Genomic DNA, 8,815 nt, shown 5'->3' with positions numbered 1-8,815 from the left:
AAAATGCTTTATTGATGAAGCATGCCTTAGGTCGGTGCCTTGAGCAGAGGGCCTGGCATCAAGGTGAGGCACGCCTTTGCGCCTCAAGGCGCCCTTTTAACAACAATGGTTCACATGCTTTACTTGGTTTTTACATCTTTTTGGTTGAAACATATAACCTCTTAAGGGAGCATTAACACATTCTTTCTTTTTTGACAACTTTAGGTTAATGTATGCTATATAACTAAAATGATAAGAAAGTGAAGAAATTATATGAACATTTTAATATTTTTATGAAATTTGAATATAATAAAATCAAGCCCAACCTGACTTTGTGCACCTCCAACAGAAGACACTCCTAACGTGCAATGCTTGTTTGTTTGGGGCCCTCAATGCAGCACCTGGGCACATGAATGGATACCTTGTCTCCCATCAGTTGGGATCCGACCCAATAAAGACAGTTCCTGATCCGAGCCCTTTATATATTGGATCATTCAACAGAGATCATTTATTTGAGCTTCCAAGGTAGAAAGTCGTAGCCCTAACTCCTGGTACTGGGGCTATCCAGGAATCCAAAGACCTTCAAATATTTTGGAACCACTAGCTTTCCTGCAAAATTATTAATATGATTACTTAAAAATTGGTTGACAAACAATCATTAATTTCTCTGAGGTACCTATGGGATGAAAATGGATTGTGTTAAGTCAGACCTCCAATCTCAATCCCAATATCTTATTTTCGAATACGGATTTTAAAATAAGATTCAAATGTGTATTGCTCGCATCAGATCTAGACTGTTGTGTGCCTTTACTTTTTTGGATTTGGATCAATAGATATATGTTCTGATTCAGGTCAAATCTAATACATTTGTACTTTCGGCTTATAAGACCTATATATGTCACGGATTTGATATTATCATACAACATTTGATTCCATATTCAACTCTATTTCATTCAATCTAGTTTGGATCCATACCTGAATCTGGGCCTATTGCTTGAACTTTAATTGAAGATAACGTTATCCACCCTGCATTCAACATGTTTGCAGCTCTACATGCAAACTAAAAGACAAGCACGATCAGAACCTGAAGCAGGAGTAGAGTAGAAGACTCGGGTTTATAAAGGTTCATTTGGATCCATTTATATTTTAGATCTTTATTTGTTATTTTTAGATATTTTTGTATTACTAATGATGGGGTGCTCCTGGAGTACCTACTCCCACCTAATAAAAGCTTCAAAATTTAAAACATTTTGAGCATTTTTTGTTGATCAGACCCTCTACTTTCATTATTTAGTGGAAAACGAGTTTTGGATCATGTGATTACGACCGACGTGTAGGTTTTTTTTTTTATGATCTTCAAAAATCAACTGTTCACAATATACCAAAATTTCATGACTTAAAAAATCTTATTTTATGACCAAAAACATGATAAAAACATTATTCATATCAAATAAACTATGTTAAGTACATCTATAAGGTCAAATTGAGAATATACAACCAACTATGATTTATAGTAGGTGGGAGTAGGTGCTCCCATAGCACCTTAACATTACTCTTTTGGTATTTGGATCATTATTCAGGATTCACACATTTTAGGATAGATTTTATCTTTTTAGAGGGTTGTCCAAGAAGGTAATTTGTTTTCATTAGAGTAGAGAAATTTTCTGCTTTAAAAGGATGAGAGATCTAGTTGTCAAATCAAAGTTTGAGATCTGGTTTATTTTAATCTCCCTTTATTTCTAGTTTTCCTTGCTTTTCTAGATAAAGTTAAGACATTTTTAGATAATTGTATCCGTACTTGATAGTTTGATAGATTTCTTCATAAATCCGGTGATGGGTTTATGTCATAACCATCGAGTCATACATAGGGATGTAAATGGGAGTTCGAATCTAGGCATTATTAGCAAGACCATCCTAATTGTAAATAGCATAATCGGTTCTGGATTCAAATTCAGAGTCAAATGGCGATCAGCTAAAACTAATTAAATCCAGATCTAAGTAGCCGGTTTGGACTTAGATTCAAATGCAAAACTCAATTCCAAGTCCAAATCAGGATCCAACTTTGGCTACCGAATCCATTTACCTCCTTGGCTGTACACAAACAATTGTTTGTACTCATGTGACAGCATTTTATATGGGGCCTGCACTCTGAAACTGTGGGCCCCATGCAATGGGGTTATGTGATTGGCTATGGCACTTAGCCTCTCCTTTGATCTCAACTCTACAGAAAATATTATGTAAATATTCTAAAACCAGCATTTTATAAGCAAATGTCTCTCAAGAAAGCCAGTTGAATGCAATTTTTCAAAAAAGGGCATGAAGAAGAAACTGTCAAAAACAGAAGCGGGTGGCGCCCTACCTTCCAGGAAGCTCCCCTACAGAAAGAGACCTTCATGTCATCCACTCCTTCATCCCCCAACTATTTTTTTTATACTAATATGAAAATAAACAAACCATGAAATAATTTAAGGGAAACCATGCTAAGTTAAAAAAACGTTTTGGGAAAGTGGGGAAGCTTCCTGGAACCTTCACTCCACTCCCCCACTTGGGAAACTGCACCCACCTCCATTTATTTGCCCCCCTCCCCTCTCCTTCCTCACGCCTTCCTTTGTGTTTTCCTCTCTCTCTCTCTCTCTGTAAGATTCCTTCATTCTCATTGTTAACATTCCTTCATTGGCTTCCCAAGGGAAGATGAAGTTCGCAAAGAAGATACCTTCTCTGTTCCGATCGACGTCGAAACCACGGTCTCCCTCCGTCTCCCGCTCGAACCCATTGTCGTTTAGCTCGTCTTCCTCTTCCGTGGAGCTCAAGGAGACCCCCAAGAGCGTTATACCGGAGTTCTCGAGGTACCCATCTCGCGAATCCGACGGGTGGTCGGAATACCCGCCGGAGGAGGTCCACTGCGACTTCGCCGAGGTGTTCCGGATCCTCGACAAGGACGGGGACGGGAAGATCGCCAGGGCGGAGCTCGAGGACGTCCTCTGCCGGCTCGGATCGGGGCCGCCGGAGGAGGTGGCGCTCATGGCCAGCCTTGCCGACGCTGACGGCGACGGATGCATCACGGTGGAGGAGTTCGGCGAGCTCGGCCGGGTCGCCGCCGGCCCGGCCGAGGGGTCCGAGCTGATGGACGCCTTCCGGATCTTTGACACCGACGGGGACGGCCGGATCTCTGCCGAGGAGCTCCGCTGCGTGCTGGTGGCGCTCGGCGACGAGGGGTGCACCCTCGAGGACTGCCGGAGGATCATCCGGAACGTCGACTCCGACGGCGACGGCTTCGTCGGATTCGAAGACTTCGAGAGGATGATGAAGCAGCAGACATGGTGATGAGTTCGAGCAGAGTTTCTGTTGCTTCTTCAGTCGGTGAATTCGGTTGTTGGTGATGAAGAAGAAGATGGATAAAAAATCTGATCCATGGTTTGTTTGAGATCCGGCTCGTTCTTTTTTATCTTTGGTTTACTTGTTCTTTTCTGTTTTTTGGTTGGTGGAGATATGGATGAGCGACGGAGATGATCAAATCAACGGTTGTGGATGGTGCAAGGTTTCAGATTTAAATCTTAAAGGCGAATTTTGTCTGTACCAATTTACTCCTTTGTGTGTCCAAGTGTAGAGCAAATGAAAAGATCTACATATGAATGCAATGAAATTTGTGAATGACCTCTTCCTCATTTTTAAAATGATGTTATGTATACAAAATCTGTTTGCTCGACATGTTAGTGATGATTAAAAATGAAAACAGATTGTTCTCTCCATAGTGGTCTTATCGTGTTTAATCAAAGATTAATCTGAGTTTATGTGTTGATTTCAATGAGACTGCACTCTAAAAAGATTGATTCTTAAGGAAGTTTAGGGGTGGCATTGATTTTTGGAAATGGGTTTATTACATGCTTATTATGCTTTGATTTAGTGTTCACTCAGTTTGAATTGAAGTTAGTGTGATATGGAGCTCAACTTTGTGATGGTGTGGGGCGGGGGCATTGATTTATAGCCAAATGAAGCAGTTGGTACTTGATGCGATAAAAGGCATGATATAGAAGTCTAAGAGGAAAAAAAAAAGATGCATATGACATATAAACTGCTGTATGATGATATAACGTAATTTAGTTTTAAATTGAATTGAAGTTATTGTGATATAGAGCCCACATTGTGATGGTGAGGGTGGACATTGATTTATAACCAAATGAACATAAGGCATGATATAGAAGTCTAAGAGGAAAAAAAGAGATGCACGTGGCATATATAGCAAACATGTATGGTGATATAATGTATATTAGTTTGAAATTGAGTTTATTAGATGCTTATTATTCTTTGATTAAGTGTTCAATAAGTTTGAATTATTGAAGTTAGTGTGATATAGAGCTCAACTTGGTGATGGTGGCATGAACCATGATGTTGATGGCTCTCAAAGGCCATTTGGTTCTTGTGATATTCAACTATTTAGCAATAAATTTTTATTGCTTCTAGTTATGAAGTAATTCTATTTCTCCTAGCTCTAAAACAATGTGTTTTTTTTTATGTAAGCAAGACAGCTTGAGCTTGGCTTGTTTAACTTAGACTCACTGTGGGCTCGAACTCAGCTTGGCTCACCAAAAACCACAAGAATGAACCATGCTTAAACACTTCAATCTCAGCTGGTTCGGCTCGTTTACCAGCCTTATGTGTAGCTCTCTATAAGCAGCTATGTTAAGTCAAACACAAAAAGGTCAATTTGTGATTCGCAAGATCAAGCTTCAGTAAATCATATGGGGTCCTTGGTAGATGATGCATTAGTTGAGTCATGGCTCACTCTTGGAACATCTTTTAATCGTGCAGCCCACTGTTTCTGCAATATATTTCCCATGGATCCACTTTTAGCCAACGCAATTGTCTAAAGTATTTCCGAAAACAACTCGACCATATAGTTGAATCTTATGTTTTACACATATATGATGTAAAAACATAGCTAAAATATATTTTTTACTACTTAACCAGCCAGCATGAGTTGAGCCAAGCCAAGTACCTATTGCTCATATTCAGCTAGCCAAGCCTATTTTAAGAGTTTGAACAAGCACAACACGAGTCGAGCCATTAGCAGCTCAGCTTGTTTTCCAGCCCTAGCAACATAGGAAGGCTGTAACCATTCCTTTTTTGTTTTGTTTTTTCTTTGTAGAAATGCCAAGGAGAAAGGTCAAATGATAACCAATGGTCGAATGGCCTGCCTGGTAGGTGCCCTTAGGAGGGTGATATACTGATGTTGCGACTCAAGAAGAATGTTTAGGAAACTTACTGATTCTTTTTAGAGAAAAAGCATATTTGATATCCAAATGCAACTAGAAGCTAATTGTTATGTAGGAAAATGCAAAAAATAAAAAAAACATGCATGAAAAACTAAAATTTAACTGAAAATCAATAAAACTTTAAATTATCTTATATAGAACTTTGGGTTGACATCTAAATCTCCCGTCCTTCAAAAGATGAAGGTTTTTCCTAATTTTAATCAAAAGAAACTACTTATTATGATAACCTTCTTAAAAGATTAAACCTATCTTTAAAATAAATCAGATACAATGATTCAAACTAAAAATAGATGGATCCAAATGATCCAATGAACCCTGCTCGGCGCAACAAGCATAAATCCTCAAGGGCTCCACTGCTTTTTCTTAAGTGCTAAACAAAAAAAGATTTTTTTGTAAAAATTGTTGACTATTAAGTGACTTTTTCCAAGAAGTTGCTGAATAAAACTGCAAAAGAAAAGAAAAGAAATGTTCATATATGCATTCAGTGCCGAAGATTTTTTTATAAAAGATGCCACTAAAGCAAAACATGTACGACCAAGCAGAAGGAAACGTGTTACATTCTGAATGGTTGAGGAGTTGTTGGATGATGTGAGCATAAGGCAGCTGTTAAGAGGGCCACCCAAACGGTTGTCTCACTCATCCATCGGTTGGTCATGTGTAATAGTTAACAGTATTAACCATAAAAGAACATAAATTAAGAAAGAATAAAACACTAGAGAGAAAACATGGTTACATAGCATGTTTCAAGGGTTGTGGCCCTTAAGGTGGAAGGGGCATTTTTCCTTTAGTCACAACCCAATCCAGCCCTTTTGATGTATACATATATGGCCTCAGAGGCCGGTATTACAGTACAGTGTATACACAGAAAAACTGTAAAAGAAAAAGAAAAAAATCTAATAAGAAAAGGCTAGAGGCTGTGATTCGAAGCCAGTGTTTTCAAATTTCTGTGTGTTGGGATGAGGTGCAATCACATTTCACAAATGCAACGTGCCACTTCACCCGATCGCCGTCCATCTGTTGTTGGGCCCTACTCTGACAAGCTGTAGGACAGAAGATGAAGGGTTATCAGGTGCAGTTAAAGACAAAGGAGACTCGCCTTTTTTGATAAAGATAAAAGAACATGCATCACCAAGACTTTGCAAGTCATTCTTATGTTCTTTATAAAGTTGCTGAGCTGTGTTTGGCCACACAAAGTTGGTAGCCTTTGTGATTCCTTGAACGTTTTTGGTTTGCAACCAGAAAAAAGATGCCAAGTAATCACTTGAGATGCTTGATTTGGATGCCGATCATCAAATTGATGAACGGCAACCCAAACACCATGGTTGGATAGTTTGCCTCTCAGATGGGTTCCACAAAAATTTAGAGTCATTAATCTTCTAAATGAACTGCATCTAAAGTACAAAAAAAAAAAAGAGCAGAAAAATAAGGACAAATGGTGGTGTTTGGGTTGCCATTCATCTCATGGAGAGACCCCCATGAGATTTGAACATATATATAGACCATCTGCTTAGTGGCCTAGGCCTCATCCCACTACACCAAACCCCTTTGGGGCTCAATTTTATCTCGCTTGAAAATTAAACACGCCAACTCACATACATTATATCCTTAATTCCTGATAAAGAAATAAAATCTTATCAATAATCAACTCATGATGCCTAGAAAAATTCAAGGTGTGTTTGGTTGGAGTCTGCAATGCCTTTTAGATAGAAAAAATATACTTTGTAATTTTCCATGTTTTGCAAGTTTTGCTTATTTGGCAATTATCTGTTTCAGTTAGGATATCTCCTCTTGTTTATTTTTCATCTCGCTAAGTGTTCTCTCCTCCATGTGATCTCCTGTAGAAACGAAAGCACTTCCGTTATTTCTCTCATACTCGGCTCTCATCAAGGAAGAGGTAAGACCCATTTTGAAAAAACAGTTGAGAATTTTTGTTTACCAAAGATAAGTTTTACTAGTGGGACGAAAACTAGGCCTCTAGGTTCAAATCCCATGGGTGTCACCCCTTGCACGAGCCCAAGCGTGGTGACTCCCGGAGGGAAAGGGGTAAGCCCACGGAGTTTTATGCTGTCAGGATAGCAACTGTAAGTACAGCAGGCAAAGCCAGTGTGGCTATGTCTCTGATCCTGGCAGTGGTTTCTTGGTGTAAATATCAAATGAAGTAACTGGTAAAGAGGTTAGACTTGGATCCCACAAACATGGGGGAGCCAAGGGTGGGCGACCGCCCACCTCAGAATTTTTTATCGGATCCTGGTCGGGTTCGGACCCGACTCGGATCCGAGAACCCAATAGGGTTAAAATAGTAGGGTCGCGGGGAAGGGCTCGCAATGCTTTTCCCTGCGCCGCCCTCCCCCTTCCTTTTCACCTCTCGTAACGGCCATCGCCTGTTGTTGTGTTACTAGTGGCCGCCAACTCCCTTTCATTCTTTTTGTTTCCTTCCCTCTCTGTGATTTTCGGCGAGCCGATCCCCCGTGCCAACCCTGCTGCAACGAGCACAAGCGCCTCCCGCCGGTAAACCCCTTCTTCTATTTTTATTTTCTCGTTCGATCGGGATCGTCGGAGGACCGACAGAGGGTTGGTGTCCTCTGTCGGAGCCTTCCCCTTCCCCTGTGACGGTTGGAGGTCCGGCAGAGGGTCGGTGGCCTCTACCGGAGCCTCCCCCCTCTAGGGCCATCGGAGGTTTGATTGAGGATCGAGTGTCCTCTGTCGGAGCCTTCTAGTTCTCTCGTGATGGTTGGAGGTCCGACAGAGGGTCGGTGACCTTTGCCGAAGCCTCTCCCTTCCTTTGGGGCCGTCGGAGATTCGACAAAGGACTGGATGGCCTCTGTCGAAGCCTCCCCCTTTTCCTTTGGTGGTTGTCGGAGGGCCGACAAGGCCCGACTGCCTTTGTCGAGCCCTCCCCACCCATCTGAGGTCGGTGGGTGGAGGGAGGGGGGCTAGCAGAGGTCTCGACCACCTCTGCTAGGCCTCCCCTGCCCCTTTGGTCTCTCCGACAGGACCGGGGGGGTGGCTCCGCCCCTATCCTCGTGCATGCTAGCAGGGGGCTTTGCCCCTTGTCCCTTTGTTCTTTTCGGCAGGACTGAGGGGCCCTGCTTCTATCCTCATGCATGTCGGCAGGGGGCTTTGCCCCCTGCCCCTTTTATCTTTCCGATAAGACAGGGGGGCTCACTCCTGTTTTTTAGCTTGCCAATATGAGGCTTTGCCCCCTGCCCCTTTGATCTTTTTGGCAGGACAGGGGGCTCCACCCCCTGTCGTTTTGATCATCAATAGGAGCAAAGCCTCTGTAGTCACGGGTTGAATGCTTCTCTTATGTAATTTTCCTAAAACGTGCAGAACTTGGATAATTTTTTTATCTTTTTAATGATTTGGCATTACTTACTAGAACTTGTGAACTAAAAATCGGGTTTGGACTTACTTGGCATTACTTCAAATGAGGTAAACTGATTATTTCATGTAAGAGGAAGATCCGGAGATCACATCGGGTTTGGACTTTGGAGAATTTTAAGGCTCATGTTGCCACATTCTCTAGAATTTTACTTTCACTTGATGATTGAGAGCTTTATATT

The 8,815-nt window shown here is 41.4% G+C and overlaps 1 pseudogene across 1 annotated transcript; it reads left to right on the top strand.

Moving 5' to 3' along the window:
• The first annotated feature begins 2,572 nt into the window (after nucleotides 1-2,572).
• On the top strand, nucleotides 2,573-3,632 carry LOC149819969 (calmodulin-like protein 2 pseudogene; annotated as a pseudogene). The gene has a single exon (XR_016426502.1). The product of XR_016426502.1 is annotated as a calmodulin-like protein 2 pseudogene (transcript).
• Nucleotides 3,633-8,815: the final 5,183 nt, after the last annotated feature.

This window comes from Nuphar pumila, chromosome 12 (assembly GCF_984573655.1).
Source record: "Nuphar pumila chromosome 12, dmNupPumi1.hap1.1, whole genome shotgun sequence".
NCBI lineage: Eukaryota > Viridiplantae > Streptophyta > Magnoliopsida > Nymphaeales > Nymphaeaceae > Nuphar > Nuphar pumila.
This window is presented reverse-complemented; position numbering and strand designations above follow the sequence as displayed.